This window comes from Dermacentor silvarum, chromosome 10 (assembly GCF_013339745.2).
Source record: "Dermacentor silvarum isolate Dsil-2018 chromosome 10, BIME_Dsil_1.4, whole genome shotgun sequence".
NCBI classification, from domain to species: domain Eukaryota; kingdom Metazoa; phylum Arthropoda; class Arachnida; order Ixodida; family Ixodidae; genus Dermacentor; species Dermacentor silvarum.
In genome coordinates this window covers 39,755,500-39,772,325 of record NC_051163.1, presented here as the reverse complement: position 1 = coordinate 39,772,325, position 16,826 = coordinate 39,755,500, and the positions used below count along the sequence as shown (strand labels likewise).

The window sequence follows — 16,826 nt, the reverse complement described above, 5'->3', positions numbered from 1 at the left end:
GTCAGAATGGGTATATAATGGGAGCTTAGGTAAATCTGTTACTGCGCAAGGCAGCAATGTCCAAGGGAAACCTTGCTTGGGTTTAACGCTGTAGATGTACCCCATCAGAGTAGACAGTTTAAATCAATCTGTGTGCCAAACCAAAAGATGATACGAAGGGGAATTACAGAATAGAGGGAGCCAATAAGCTTGAGATGAGATAATAGTTGAAGGACGTGTTGGGATTGCGATGATCATAATTGATTTCTAAAATGGTGAGACTACCTTAGTAACGTTACGCATTCACCGATATCCTCCTGAGACCCCTTTGACATTAAATTGCACATTGATTTAAATCAATTTCAATATCACCTAAGAAATAATCAAATAACGTATTCACGCCAGATATGAAGTCATGCGTTTTCTGAACTGTGTGGATGTGGCTTAGTCCAATATTTATCACTCAGCGCTCGAGGAAAGCAACGCTAATTACTCATAACTCTGTCGTCCCAGACGACTGAAGATACCCTTGGGGTTCGTTTCCAATGCGACTCCCAACAGGGCGCTACATGTCCATCTCCGTGCTTAGGCAAAGGAAAGTGGCTTTTACCTAAATAAACATGTGTCCGCAACATAGAGTTACTGGTCTTAGCATCTAGCTGTGGTAAATGAGCAAAAAAGCATAATCTTCTCACGTCGGTAATAAAAACTAACTTTGAAAGCGATTATGTCTCTGAGGTATCTACGGGTCTCTGGGATTTATACTCAAGACAAGCACTTAGTTTCCCTCACGTATGTCCCCTTGTTGCGGTCCGGTCCTGAGTTCTCTGTTGCAAGTTGAAGCCTTCACAAACGTACTGTAAACGAGGAATGAGCCTACACTAATCAGTAATCCTTCGTGAGGTATTATCAATAATGTTATCTTAATTGCAATATTTCCCATAAAGTAATTAGTTTAAACCTTAATTAGCGAATTGTTAATTAGTCCATACCCATTTCATTTTTTGTGCAAGTAATGTCTGCCTCTTCGAGTATTCCAGCTCATGGACTAGACTGTCCTATCTGCCACAGGCAATTTTAAAACGTTTTTGAAAGTGTTTGCTTAAACACACGATACATATTAATCTTGCTATATTGAACAAAGTTTGTCAAAAATTGGAGGACGTAAATAAACCTATCTGCACTATACAGCCGCGGTATTTTGCCATTTCCTTTTAGGTTCAACAAACATAACCAAACTAGGCGGAGTGGGTTGAATGCCAAGCAAAACGATTTCTCCGCTCCCATGTATTTAGATAGCAGCTCGCTCCCGAGTCAAAGCTTCGTCGTAGGTCCGACGGCACGTGGGCATAAGACAAAGGAACCTCCCAAGAGCATAACACTGCCTTGCCCAACAAGCAAGTGACGCCGGCGCCTTCGAGCGGTTGCCTGTCGCGTCGAGAACACGTACATAGGCTTCGCATAATTCCAAGTGACGCACTGAGCGATACGGTATAGCTAACGGAGCGCATATGTCGATCGAAGTGTCCGCCTCGACATGGGCAGCCAGTGAACGAGTGCTCGTACCAAAGCAAGTGGGGGATCGTTTTGTTTTGGCCAATAATCTTATTTGGGGGGGGGGGGGGGGGGGCATCTCTTTCTTTGCATCCCCGATGACCTCGTCAGGCGTTCTGGAGCCGCTGTGGGCATTGCTTGCCAACAACGCCTTTCTGGCGGGCGTAGTCTGAGGGGATTCGTTGTTTATCTTCAGTCGTCCTCATCATCAGAATTTCGTGCCCGTTTTCCTGACCCTCCTTCATTTTTTTTCTTGAGATGAGCCGTTCTTGAACCTGTTATGACTAACGCATACATCGCGGCATTCACTGTGTCGCAGGTGGCTTTTTTTAGCTTAAAGGGTCACTAAAGAAAAAAAAAACATAGTAATAATTTGAGGTGTATTAGGCAATAGCCCTCGTACATTACAAAAAAAAAAACTGTTCTCACCATGTAAAGAGGTTTAGCAAGTCAGAACAGACGCAAAAATTAGACAGGTGGCAGCACCACCTTAAGATTCCCGCAATAGCACACTGTGACGTCATGAATTCTGAGAGCATCTGCTCGAGCCTAGTTATTTTTTATCGGTAAAGATGGACCACGTTGTATTTTAAGAGAGTCTAAGAGAGCCAAGAAAAACTAGTCTTAGCGAGATGCAAGTGCGTTTTCGAAGCCACGACATCTCAGATACGGAAAAAATGCTTTCAAATCTGTAACGTCACTGATGAACTAGCTTTGGAAATATGCCATGAAATTAAAAAAAAAGGAACCTGAATCTACGACTTTTATTTTCGCCTCTGATAATTAATTTATAATCGCGAAGCATGCCGCACCAACAGGCCCAACAGTCAGCGATACCGTGCAAAAAAAAAAAAAAAAAAAAAAAGTTTTGAAATAACCCATTCCTAATCTAGAGAAATTTAGTGTGTCTATTTAGTGGAGTTTTAAGAGATTAACAAAAAGTGCCTGGGGCTGGTCGCACAATTCGGCTCCTTCCGTTGAAGGACCTCCCAGGTGCGCATGTAACTTGCGCGAAAAATTGAAATGCATCATTGATGATTCAACTTGTTTGAAACTAATATGTTTATGGCACATCTTGCAATGCGCGAATTCAAGCTCCTAGGTTTTGGAGGCACATGCACTTGGAAGTATTTATGAATAAGGCCATCTACTTTCAGTTAAGCACCATAAAACTTGCAATATATTGCACTGTCGTTCTACTTCCTCTTTTAACTAATTTCATTCTCAAGCATTGCGAGACTCATTTAGCTGCAACGCAAATGAATCTCGTCGCACATTTTGCCAACTCATAGCTCGAAACTGCTGTCAGTCTGAGAATTCCATTTAACTGGATACGCTTTGCGAACGCGCTGGCTCCGCTTCCTAAATTCTAATTGCGAACGCGCCTTTAAAGTGCTTACATATAAATTTCATAAGTAAAATATTGGCTCTCGTGGGATATTCACTTTATTTTCAATGCGACTAGTTCACCACTTCGATCAAGTTAGCTGAAAAAATAGTCAAGCTATCTTACGTTGTCGGTATAAACAATAAAAAAAGAACAACCTAACAACGCTTGTACAGCTTCTGTGAACGCTGACAATTTATTTTCTCTAGGAACGTTGCACGCAACTAGCATGTATTGAGCACTGACACTCTGTGTCAGCAGGTCTATCGCTATATTATGTATAGGTTCAATTCCTCTTTAAGTATGCACACGCAAAGAAACATTCATTCGCACGCAGAACGAGAAAGGCACATGCTTGCATGCTGACGTATGCGCAAATATAATGTGCGGAAGCGCACGAGAGAACCCACTCACGCCTGCATGTTCCTGAGCTGTTTCCTGTACATTTCTTACAACAATCTTATCATTTCCTCTATCAACAAACTCCTTATGTTAGATTGAGCTCGGCTGCTTCCTTCATCTAATATACATGCATTTATCGTCATTGACACTTCAGACACTCAGGACATTTCTTACTGAGAGCAACTAATAGCAATTGCTTTTGAAAGAGAATGCCTCTCGAAAGAGAGGACAAAAGTTGTAGGATCACTTGGCAAAGTTTACTTTTCTTTCTTTTTTTACGTCATGAGCATCGTATTCTTATGGTGTATACTTACTAAATCATAGTACGGTTTTAACATCGCGAAGAGCAGTTTGTTGTCATTCATAAATGTACCACAGGAAACGGGAGCCAGGTTTCTGAAAGCCTTTTGCATTCTTCCGCTCGCGTGTCGAGCTCGGTTGCTTCCTGGACCGCGTATCGTTTTCGCGTGTTCTGGAAACGTAAGCCTTGTTTTCAGAACACCCGATGGACGTGTCCTTGCCCTTCACAACGTGGCACTTAGTGCACAACCAGATTGCTACTCTGTTACTAAGATTCGTTTTCACGCGATATTAAGAACTTCAAAGAAAGATTTCGTTAGAAGGCAAGTGAAAGAGAAAGGAACGAATGTGAACCGGAACACAAACATACGATTTGCTACCCAACATTGGGGGACAGGTAAGGGCAGACAGAAATATGCGGAAAGAGAGAACGCGGAGAAGCACAGAATGGCTGACAGTGTTGCCTATGGGCATTACGGCAGCGAGGAAAACCATCGATCACGTCCTTGGTTACTGGCCTCGATAAAGCAGAGACGGTTGCCCACGAAAGCGGCTCGACACCAAGTTGCTTTTGGAATAGACGATCTTGGAATGGTGGGCTATGCGGTCGACACACCAGTAGGCGACGAAGGCGCTACTGAAGTTCCTAGTTTCGAGTGACCTATAGTTAAATGACTCCAAGTCTCCCACGCCCTTTTGGGTATCTGTTTGGGTGCGTTTGTGTTCTTTTTTCCTTCTATCTCTCTGTGAGTAGAGGATTTATCAATGTGCCACTGTCTTTCTACACGCAATCTCATTGCTATGTTCTGCAGCGCCGATAATGAACTCTGCCTGCGATATCAATTGCGCATCGCAGTCCTGAGCTCCATTTGAATCAGAGAAACATTATTGGCGCGAAAGCGTCAAATGGCCCAATAAGCCTAAAAAGCCGGCGGCATCTGTAGCAGCGGAAGGGCACCTAACTTCCCATTGGCTGTGACGCCACGTCACTAGTGAGCCTCGTCACAGTGACGCTGGTTCGCGCTTGCTGGCTCGCGCAGTACGCACCACAATGGAGTCTGAAGCGTCGGCGACCGCAACCTCGGCAGTAGCGATACATGGTCGTTCACGCCAGTACACCGCGGACGAAGTAAGCCAGCGGAAGAAGGCAGCAAAACGAGCGAATTAAGAGGCAGGCAGCGAAATATTCCAGCATCATTGTCAACTCTCCCAATACAGGGCGGGCGGCATGAGCATTAAAGCAAACATTACTCGCTGCGCAAAAGTAAAAGGACCGCTTAATTACGGCGTTCGCATTCACAAGAAGCGCTTATGTGTCCTCCGATTTTTCTGCAGAGTATAAATGGAGCGCTCAAATGCTGAGACTCAGTGACGGCAAAATAAGAGGACAGAGAGTGCTTTAACTCAGCTTACGATTTATAAAGATCATTTCTAACGGCTGATTTCAACTACAAAAAGATCATTACCGTAGATGGTAATTACCGGTTCAGCATGTTTCAGAGAAACAAATAATATTGATACGCAAAATGTCTAAGCTGTAGGTATACCTTTAAGCGGAACAGTTATTCGTCCTTTCTCCACCCTTCTACGTTCCTTCCCTGCCGCTTCCTGGTGTTCCACGGCATAAAATGCATATCCAAATAGACGGAGACAAACCCAGTGTGCCGTACAATCCCTGGCAGAACCATGAAGGTGAGTTACTTCAGCAGATCGTAGCGTTTCCGTATTTTTGAGCGGTCCTTTCGGAAGCGTTATTCCGTGTGCAGATAGGGGAAATTGCTCAAATAAGAAGGCCTAATTTAGTCCGGACGTAAGACTTTTCGTTAGGATTGTTTAAGAATGCTTGATTCACCTCCTCAAGGAGCCCGTCCATTCGTAAGAATAGAAACTGTACACTTTTCTTTGCAAGGAACTTGAACATCACTTGCTGAGTATAGGTAATACAAAAGGACGAATTTCGGCAGGTTACCAGAAATTGTGCTGACAGTGAAGTTTCCCTATATACACCGTTTTAAGTTCAAAGTTTTCATGTCCTACAAAACAGGTAAAACCCTCCAATGTCACTGGAGATCACTTCAGGTGAGCTCGGTATATACATTTCATGAATAATTTAGCAGAAAATGCGACGCAAGGGAATGAGTAGTAGGAAACGTACGCAGGAACAATAAACTGCGTGGAACGAAACCTGGGGCATATTCGCTAACTCCAAGCTTTCTTAGCTTAGTGTTCCTCGTCTTGCCATGCTAACTTACCTAGAAATTGTCTAGTATTGGAAAATTAAGCAATAGAGAGAAAGAAAAAAAGGGAGAAATAAAAGAAAAAGGTAAGAACGTTGACCGGGTCGCGCCTGATTTGCTACCCTACACTGGGGAGGCGAAAAGTAAAGTGTAAGGTTTTCTCACCGTAGTTTGCTCCGTGGAATTTTTCGATGACTGCTGTCCTACAGCAAATTACAAAGTTTCTTAAATGATCAATTTGTCACCGTGAAGTTTAAAAACAGTGCATTTCACAATTGCTACGCGTTCATTTAAGTGAAAGAACTTCATGCGCACAAGACAAGGACAGAGAAGAGGCTAAGACGCATGAGCGCAGACACACGAGCCTCTTCTCTGTTCTCGTCTTGTTCGCATAAAGTTCTTTCATGTCTTACCAATATGCTCAAATAGTCACCTTAATCATTTAAGTAGCCATGCTTATAAAAAATTGCCAACTTTGATTTCTTTTTTTTGTCATTCCTGAAGCAATTCGGCTTAGTTACGTCATTGCAGAGCTTCCAATAAAAAGTTGATTTCTAGACGTTATCTAATTCGCTTGGAATAACGGTTGCTTCTGTCCAATTAATTATGAGTCATTGTCACGGCTGTTTTCGCTGTAGAAATACCGCAAACTGTGGACTAAATGTTGTGCTGCGAATGATACGGATTGTTTCACACGCACTTTCTTCAATTGAGATAGAGGGGTCGCCGAGCGAAGGAAACTTGACTTGATATCAACAACAGGGGTGCGATCGGAGATCTTTGTTCGAAACGCGTTCTGTTCAGTTGCTGCGACGTCACAGAGTGGCACTATGCAAAATGTTTTGAGAACGGGAGAAAGAGAGCAGCCAATTGGCAAGCGGTAACCATTGCGTAGCCGCAACCGCTGTTTGGATCCAATCCAATCCACCAGACGTGCCATGCGAAGCCGGTCTCGTAGCGAGCGGATGACCACTCGAACTTCACATCTCCCGTCGCGTACTGCGCCTAGCAGATCACGTGCTCTTAATCAAAATGATTGGCAAGAGCGTGCCGTCATTTTGACGTCACCAAAAACGACGAACTCCCCGGACGTTTCGTCGTTCACCGCTTGCCGATTGGCTGCTCTCTCCCTCCCTTTGTCACAAATTTCGCATACTGCCACTTTGTGACGTTGCAGCAACTGAGCAGAACGCGAAATGAACAAAAATTTCCAATCGCGCCCCAGGTAAACAAATAAAATCTCCGTCTGAAGCCAATGCTTAGACAACCAGGCCAATCCGCTTGTATTGTGGCTTGCCATGGAATCCCTGACAACGCTAAACAAATACTTAAGATATGTAGAAGATCAGTAAACGTGAAAGCTCGCAGTGCTTACTTATCAATGTCGTGCTCGTAAATATTCAAAAAACGATCGAATAGTTGTGTTCATACTACCTGCGACAATAGACGGGTCTCCATTGTCGCGCCTTCACCTAAGTTACGATTACAGAACTAGTGCCTAAACTAGTAAGGTTAGCTTCGGCACGTCGACAGCGCGTTTACCGTATTCAATGCACATTCTTACGCCTGGCGGCAGTGAAGAGAACCGCCCACGTACGAATATGTGCCGACGTCAGTGTTCCCACTCGCAAAGGCATTGTTCGAGAGTCGATATTGTCCGTCCGGGTGACCAACTCCTTCCAGCAGCTACGGTACCGAAAAGAATGGGCGCGTTGCATGTCTTATCTATTTCCGGTTTCCAATGATCCCTAGTCGGGTAGTTACAACACGTTAGTTTCATTCTCATAGGCTCTAGCAAGCAATATGCAAACACGAAGTCGTTATACTATAAGCCCTCACTGGTCGCTATTCAATTGCAGATGTTCGCGAACACTGCCTCAAAAGTTCTGCCTTTGATCGTTAAAGAAACTGACGAAGGCGCGGAACTACACAACGGAACTTCGTACGGTCACGTGAGCTAAAGTCTCTCGGCTAACTGTTCTCTATCCTCGACACACCCGTTCTACACCTTCCGTACAATTTCATTCCCGCAACTTTCGCCAAACTTTCACAAGCCGCAAGACGATAGCGCTCTGCCGGAATAACTTTGGCTCTAATCTAGCTAAAACATTGAGTTAAAGGCTCGCAGAAGTGTAACTCGGGAACAGTTCGGGCGGAGTGCACCGTCTCTCGAGAGTTCGAGCTCGTGAGGAACATAGCAGCGCGCGGCTGAGTGCTTTCCCTACATGACTCGGGCTTTGTGCCACCACTCGGAAGCGGCGGTTTTGTTTGCTCGGTAAACCACCGGACCGGGCTGTTTTGGACGAAACGCCACGCCTGAAAACCACCGTTGAGATAGATTAGGGAAACACGCATGTGAACTTCAGTATAACGGATTTCCAAATATCGGACGCCGTCTTGCTTTGATTTAGTCTTTTCTAATGAATATTGCTTTTGCTTTGAGGTCGCTGTGAAGTCACATTTCTAATTTGCATCACTAGCAAGGGCATCAAGCGGTTAAGCGTGCTAAATGTCAAGGTTTAAATGTTCATCGAGTTTATTTCACACTCATCTCTGCGAGTAGAAACGCGGTTTTTGAGCATGGTTGCGGAGAAAATTGCATATTTTTGGAAACAACCTTTTCTGATTGCGTAGTGTAGTTGATGCAATTTTCGACCCGCAAGAAATAAATGCCAGTATCGCGGGAAATCAGGCCTTCAGGGCAAATCTACAAAGAACGCAAGACTAAGTGACTGAACTGTCATAGGCAGCGGCAAAATAGGCAACGTTCAATAGGGTAGGAAAATTGGGTCGGTTGGTGTAGCATAGTTCAGGTTTTGCTGGGCTATGTACCTTGACGAATCACAAAGTAAAGATAAAACACACTGCGCTCGTGTCACGTGCACATGGTGCAGGTTAAAGAACTCCATATCGTCAAAATTAATCTGGGTCTCCCGATGGTATGCCTCACTATCAGATAGTAGTTTTGGCATGTGAAAGACCACAATTATAATTTATTATTACATACAGACTAAAAATTTTCACCCGGAAGGGCTACACCCGAACTGTTAGGGCATTAAAAATTTTCTAGCGCATGACAACGATCTCTAACCAGACGTATGATGAGAAAAGGCGTGGTTGAAAGAGATGCAATAATTCTGGCAGCCTTAGGCACACAGAAATATCTGACAATAGAATTCGACGGATGTAGCTTTGAAAGTATCTAATGCACATTTCGTGCTGTCTGTTGTAGCTATCGCCAATTCTACTTGCCAGAAAGTCTGAAAACAAGATACCTTCATTGGTGTCGACCAACGATTTGATCTGACACCTTAAACATGATGCTGTTAAACGTGTCATCCTTAAACGTGAGGGTAAAATGTTTAGTGTGTATAAACGCGCACCCAAGCAGGCACATACGCAGCATTCATATTGGCATATAAGTCTACCGTGAGGGACAATACGACCGCTATATCAATAAGTTGAAAAGGGTCAAATGTTTGGTTTCTTCAAAAATGTCATCATCGTTCAAATCTTTATGGTGAACTACGCAGCAAGCACTTCTTGTAAAGCGTTGTGCTGCACCAAAGAAGAAGCGCTGTAATATATCAGTAAAATTATTGCTGATAGCCTTTGGGGTTGATAGCGTACATCAACGAACACCAGGAAACCCGCATGCGAGGTCCGATTTCTTTGTACCGCCATCTGCTGCGTAAATTGATTGCTTTCTATTCACTCTAATGGTATTCGCACGTAGAAAGCAGTCGTTAACCATAATGATCGTAGCCGTCGTACTTTATCTGTATACAGTTGCAGTTTTCGAGAAATATTACGGTTATCACTTCCTGCCTGAAGTTGAATGACTTTTCCGAGCTATGAATGGGCTCGGCCTTTTGCGAGAACGTGACGTTCCGGACACATATATTTTTTTTTTCATTTTCATTTCATTGGTCATTTCGCTGCATTGATCATAGATGGTTGTACTGACAAGTGTTATACTACTGTTGTTGTTTATATTTAGGTATTTCAATGACCTGCTATTGATGTTGTTTTAGTTGTCGCTGTTGTTCACGGAGAACGGAAATACACTATGAGAGCGCATTCCATTACGCCGCCGGCTTTCGACAGCCAACTCTGCATGAAGCCATATCCTTCGCTTTTTCCGTCTCCATTTGTGAACCCAACATGCGACCCAGCGCTCGGTGGATTCGGCGTCTGCTTGGTTCCCGGTAGGTTTTAACCGATCAGCAGATGTTCGGTGTTGGGCCCACCGCACTGTGCATATTTTCTTCCGACATACTCGTGCAACTTTGCACGTTCAATGCAACGTGTTACTTTTACTGACTACGTTCAACCATGCCATTGTGGCAGCAACACGTGACAGCGAGCGTGCGAGAGTGCGCTTTGGAAGAGCGGCGGTGGAAGAGAAAAAAAAAAAGCATGACATTGACCACCCGTGCTTAGGCTGACTTTTTCTAGCTTCGATTCAATCCCGTCACGCCTCCTCCCAGTTGCTTCATTTCTCCGTGTTTGTTGTTATGTTTTTTTGACGTTGTTGGTTTCGTCGTGGTCATCGTTTCGCCGTAATAAATGTATTTTTTTTTGCAACGTATGAGCTGCCATGCCTTCATTATCATCGTGGAGCTGTTGCTAGCGATATCTGTTCACCGTGGTGGCTCAGTGGATAGGGTGCTCTGCTGCTGAGGCCACAGGTTCGTTTCCCGCCAAGGCAGCGGCATTTTCATTAAGATCACATGCGAAAACTGTCTTGTGCTTATATAAAGCTGCACTTCCAAGAACTCCGGGTGGTCAAAATTATTCCGAAGCGCTTAAGGTTATGAGTGGGCGGCGCCTGTCTTTGTGACTTCGGGACGTGCTATACGGCATAATTTGATTTTGATATCTGAGAAATAATAGACCCTTCTTATTACATTTTTAGTTTCCTGACCGCCATATCACTCTTTTGTAACCAGCTTATAATAGGATTCTCGTCTTTGGGGACAGAGTGATCTGCTTATATGCAAGCGCTGCCAAAGAAAACATTTCTTATGGTCATGAAGACAATTCTCGGTGTAGAGATTCGGGCAACTTTATCTGTTGATAGAACCTTGCCTAGTTCACGTTGTGTTGATTCCTTTTACTCGATGAATTTTTGTAACAATTCTTACTCATCACAGCACAACTTAACAGCAGCTGTTCTCTTTTTATTTGTTTGTTTGTTTGTTTGTTTGTTTGTTTGTTTGTTTGTTTGTTTGTTTGTTTGTTTGTTTGTTTGTTTGTTTGTTTGTTTGTTTCGTCGAGTTCTGTACGGAACGGCGTTCCTGGAGCTATAGTTCCTTTTGGGTGGAACGGATGAACGCCACCGTTCCGTTAAGGGTCGGTGGAACTGTAACGGTAACTCGTTAGGTTTACGAAGGAACGGGAGAGCGAACAGCGTTACTTCTGTAAAAGTTCCACGGCATCGAATAGACGCACGCACGTACGCAGCACATCATGCAGGGTGGATGGGCGACCGCGTTAGGTGCAAAGAACTACCGCTTAGCGGTCACGTGACTATGGCGCAGTCGTTTTTCGTGAGTTCTGCGTTATATTTTTTTATGACTAGGTTTCAAGATGGTTACGTGACGCTCCCTCCTGTAGTTTCTTTCCTTAAGAAATTTATTCAGATTGATGCATTCGAGTAACTTTCTGTTTGCACATCTGAAACGCAGTATCCTGACTGCGCACTTGAACACCGAAGTGGGACATGTAATGTGCGTTGCACTCGTAATAGACGAGCCCCAAAGTTGCAGTTAGACATCTATGGAGTAAGTCCAGTGGTCCCTGAAAAAGTTCGTCTAGGTGCGTTTCTTTGGATTCTTTTTATCTCCAGATAATCTGCTGCCGGCGATGTACAAATTCGTATACTGTACGTAGTTCGATGTGAGTTTTGAATTGCTCACTTTATTTCGCCTCGGGATTATCCAACACTATATTTAATTTTAAAAAAATCAAATGCAACGTTAATGTAACGACACGTTCCAGTCTTCGAAGTGTAACTAGAACGCGTTCCTTTTGCATTAAAGGAACTTGTAACAGGAACTCATTTCAAGATTGGGAAGGAACGAGGAACGAGCTTTTCTTTTAGAGGGACGTGTACAACACTGGTTTCGTCTGTTGTTCTTTCGTTTACCTGAACTTGGCTAGGTGGCCGCCCACACAGATACTAGATTTAGCAGTTTGACTTAGAACGAAGTACAAGAACAGAAAGGGTTCTGGGTAGTACAGCGCGCACATTGTGTATTTTTAATGGCTCACATGTGGAAGAGAGATAAAGAATTAGGCACAAACAATGCAATATTCTGGAAGAAAGAAATTATAGGGTTTTACGTGCCAAAACAGGCACAATTCGGGAAGTGATTTCAAGGGATATTTTACGGCACGCGACATTAGCACATAGTTGCATTTGGGAAAACAAAAGTGCCACAGTGAACCACAGTGCGATTTTTGTCTTTCTTTTTAGGCACACAATATTATTGGTGTTCTTCATTGTTACGCTGTAATAAAATGGCGTGTAAATGGCGCTCAACTTTTTGGGTTTCCCCCAGTAATTCTTTCTCGCGTTTTCTTCTTTCCCTCTTTTTCCTCTTCCCGAATAATTCAAGGCGATGCTCCCCTTTGTTAGGATAAAGGTCAAGGGTAATTACAATGGTGCTGAAAACATGCTTATTAAAAAAACGAAGAAAAGATACGGTCATGATATGGTCGAAATTCGCAAGAAAACATTCGCAGATCAAGATCGACAACTGTACAAAGCATTTCTTCATAATAGGACTGGCGTTGTTTCAGTTAATATGAGCCGGTATATCGACTTCCGACACATGCCGAAATCGAGCGGCCAAAAGGGCTTCACGTAATTACACACTCGGCTGGGTGTCTTCATGCTACAGCTGGTACGCGGGATTTATTCACGTGGTCATCAATTTCTCATTCAGGGCCTTGGATACTATGAGCAAATCGAAGCAGCGGGCGATTTCCAGCGTAAGTGCTTATAACACCTGATGAACTACCAACGGGGTTGTTTAACGTACGCCTAAATTCAAGTACCCGAGCCGTTTTTTTTTTATTATTTCGCTCCCATTGAAATGCGGCCACAACGGGCGGGGTCGTACTCACGACCTCGAGCTCAGCAGCACAAAGTCATAGACACTTCGCTACCACCGCGGGTATAGCGTTCTACTCACCTTGTATTCTACTCCCGGGTTGAACAAAGGCTAGCTATAGACTTGGTGATCTATAATACTGTAGCGTATTTTTATCGGTTTGTTTCTTTGCTTGTTTGCTTGTTCGAGTGTTAACAATCGAACTAACAAATAAACACAGACAACACACCCACAAACAAATTTGTTTGTGGGTGTGCTTGTATCTCTTTTTGTATGCGCATGTGCTTCCCTCCTACACTTTTGTTTCCGCTTTGCTCTCACCCCTGACCCTTACCGCTGCGTAGGGTCCTCCTTGGGAACGTCGCATCTCATTTCTCTCTCTCACTCTCTTTCAACAAAACCAATGTTTTCTTCAAGCACTTAGGGATATATGCTATAACGTTTCTGGGCGCACCAATGCTCCAGCTTATTCTTGCTTATGAACCACTTGCATGCAGTATCAGCCCACACATTTTCAGCCGATTAAGGCAAACCACCCAACATAACGCGTAGATGTCCGCTTGGCAGCCAAACGTTATCACTTTTAGTTGCCAACAGACTCGGCTCAATCACGGCTAATGAATAATTGCGGAGATTCATTCAATGTCACCGTTTAAGAGAGACCAGTTGTTTTTTACAGCAACGCCAGAACGAGCTTCCCTGGACTGAATGGTATAGAGTCCACGTCAGGTGAATTTGACCAACACAAAAACCGATAAAATCGGCACTCGCGTAAGGGCCGGCCCTCAGGCATGCGATTGGTCATCAGGGGCGGTGATTAGCCGCTAGAGTACAGCTTTCTCCATCTGTTCTCGTTGTTCGTGGCGTACCGAGACTTCAAAGACTGTTTTCGAAACAAACGAAATTGAGGCGTGAATTCCCAATTATTCTCTGTCCGGAAGGAGCGTGAAGCAAAATCTCGGCGTGGGATAGCAGCGTTTGCTGAAGTAAGCTTTCAGGCGTGCCCTCTGAAACGAAGAGATTGCCAGAAGAAGCCTTAACTGGAAGCTTAACTTTAAACCTCCTTCTAATGCTTCTGTCGGTGGGCACTGAGAAATTTAAATGAACTCATTAAGAATCCCTCGACAGATTCTAGTGATGCATGCACTTTTTGTTTCTAGTCGTGGGCACTGGCGCGAGCGTTACTAAGAGAGATTCATCAAGGTAGAATGATAGAGGCCTGTATTCGCGTCAGTAATCTCAGTGGTTCGGGTGAAAAGCTGAAAATCTTTTCGAAAAACGAAAGAGCCATTCGAAAAGAAATTTTTAACGCAACTCCACCGCTTCTCTGCATGCAAATTATCTGCTTTGCTAAGGAATGACACATACGTAAATTTACGTGAGGCTAGCGAGCAGTACAGCTGCGCTTTCAAGACAACTTACCAAACAAAGTCTATAATCTGTGCTGTCTGAGGCCCGATCTTGGTGCAAAATAAAATTTGACATTTGAAACGAGACTTCAGTGCTATAAATTTGAGAGCGGAAGCCTGTGCAGTTGGAGAGCGATAGTCACTCCTTCGTGAAAGCATTAGAGATAAGAAGTACTTTTCTCATTAAAATTGCGCCCGTTTATTATAAGTTCTACAGTGAGGGCAGCTTCCGAGTGCGATGTAAGAACTTTGAAGCTGATTGATCACAGAAGCAACAAATTTGCATATAAACTGAAAATTTGTGAGTGCTTTAAACAACACGAGATTCACAGGTTTGCAACGACAGTTAACGTTTGTAATCAGCAATAAATGTTTCGCTCTTACTTTGTAGGCCAGGCGTAAATTTTGGCATTATACTGAGTACTTGAAACATCTCATCAGTTTATCATACTGATGCATTTTAAAAATATATTCATCGCGGCAATCAAAGGGCGAATAAGTAGGCATCGTGCACACAGCGGTAAGGCTTTTATGGAAATGTCTGGCATTTTTCTTGTTGTCTAGTTGTTCTGGATCTGCGTTCCCTGAGTATGTAAGCATTGCCGCTAAAGCGGCTTTAAGAATATATAAAGCTAAAACGCATCTGTATAAAACGGTAGAAATACAAACGTTCGCAAACAAGCAATCAATAAAACTTTAATGACCACTGGTAAAACTTATATTAGCCGATTACATCGTTTTCTTCATTTATTTCTTTGATGGCGGCACATATACATATTGGAAGAAAACGTTAATTTTTTATCTAAATATGCAACACTAATCGAGAATAAACATTAACAAAGAGAACAAAAAAATATTTTCCGGGAACTGTTCCAACATTAGGGGCGAAACACCAGGTAGAAAACTGGAAATGGACTTCGCCTAAAGGCACCTGTGCCTTCATTTGGAATTTGTATAGACAGTTCTCGTAATATGTGAACCATGGGTGTTAATTTCATTTCCTTTACATCAAGTGTGTAACACCACTCTAGCCGGAGATCTTGCATCGGCCTGTCTTCTCTGACCGCGCTTTCAAAAAAAGTCGCGTGCCAAACTTCTTCTTCCTCGTCCTGTGTTCCAGCTCTGAACCAACAAAGGACGCTTGCTGCCTGGCTTTTAGTATTGTCCAAGGACATTTAGTCAGGATCTTCGTACTAAATACCGAAACTCATCTAGAAAAGAAATTCTGGTATGTTACATGTGGAACACTGGTCAACAAAGGGTTATAAACTACGTCTTTTGTTCCTTCAGTCTTGTGGAAGCTCTATAAGATCAACCTAGGTGGGATCTGCTCGTACGAGAGTATAGTATGTACAGCAGATTGTACAAAATACGCAGTACAAATTATCATTCAATATACTTGATTTTACTAATGTTACTTACGCGCCCCACATAGAAACTAATTCGTAAACTTCTCGAAAAGAACCTGAAGCGCAAAAATTTTAAACCCTGAACATACAAGTCCGCAAAGTGTAATCAGTTACATTTAAAGGGAAACTGAGACATCCACCCAAATGTAGCAAATGAGCTAACCAGGCGGCTAGTAGATGGCAGCCTGGTTAGCTCAGATGGTAGAGCGGCTGCCCCGGAAAGGCGGTGGTCCCGGGTTCGAGTCCCGGACCAGGACGAATTTTTCTTCAACTGCGAGGCTTTCTTTCGAGGAACCGGTTGGGTTTCCATTGTAGCAAATTCCTACATTTAGGTGGATGTCTCACTTTCCCTTTAATTACTTATCTCCACCTAGCGAATTTCCGCTGAACTATTACGTCAATCAGTTGCATTTCGCGGTTTCTAACTGCCCAGCCCTGAATCGTTCTTCAATTTAAGGTTCGGGAATTCGGTTTCGGCTTGATTCGAATCATGTCAAATTCTTTCATTCAAGGTGATTCGATTTTACACTGGGGAAGACATAGCGTTAGAAACAAGTCAGTGTGTAGCCAATATTTAGAAGTGTAGGGCAATTAACCGAATGGAAAACTGTGCCGACAAGCCAGGCCATATACAGGGTGTCCCAACTATCATGCGCCCAAATTTAAAAATATGCAAAAGCCACGTAGCTGAACCGAACCAAAGTATAATGTTGTTTGCGTTCGCTTGAAGATAGCCAGAATATGTTTTTTCGCATTCCGCCTAAATATACAATTACTGTTAATAAAATATACAACTTCTGAAATATCATAATTAAATTAATAGTGTAAATAAGAAAATTGTAAAGCAACAGGAAAAACCCCAGATACAAATTTCTGTTGCTGAATACGTGCTACATAAAACTGTTTTCCGATTGTGCTCCGAGTACGCCGAGCGGCCAGTCGCGTCGAAATTTTGCGTGTATTCGAGGGCTTCTTTCACGCTCGGAAAAACTTTTTTAGTACAACGTATTTAGCAACGGAAAGCTGTA

At 43.3% G+C, this 16,826-nt stretch overlaps 1 protein-coding gene and 1 non-coding gene across 2 annotated transcripts in view; one reads left to right on the top strand and one right to left on the bottom strand.

Moving 5' to 3' along the window:
• Positions 1–16,826, bottom strand: part of LOC119466286 (orexin receptor type 2) — a 103,228-nt gene that overhangs the window by 28,407 nt on the left and 57,995 nt on the right. The gene's annotated exons all lie outside the window — the stretch shown is intronic.
• Positions 15,982–16,056, top strand: Trnas-gga (transfer RNA serine (anticodon GGA)). The gene has a single exon. It is a non-coding gene; the product is annotated as a tRNA-Ser (tRNA).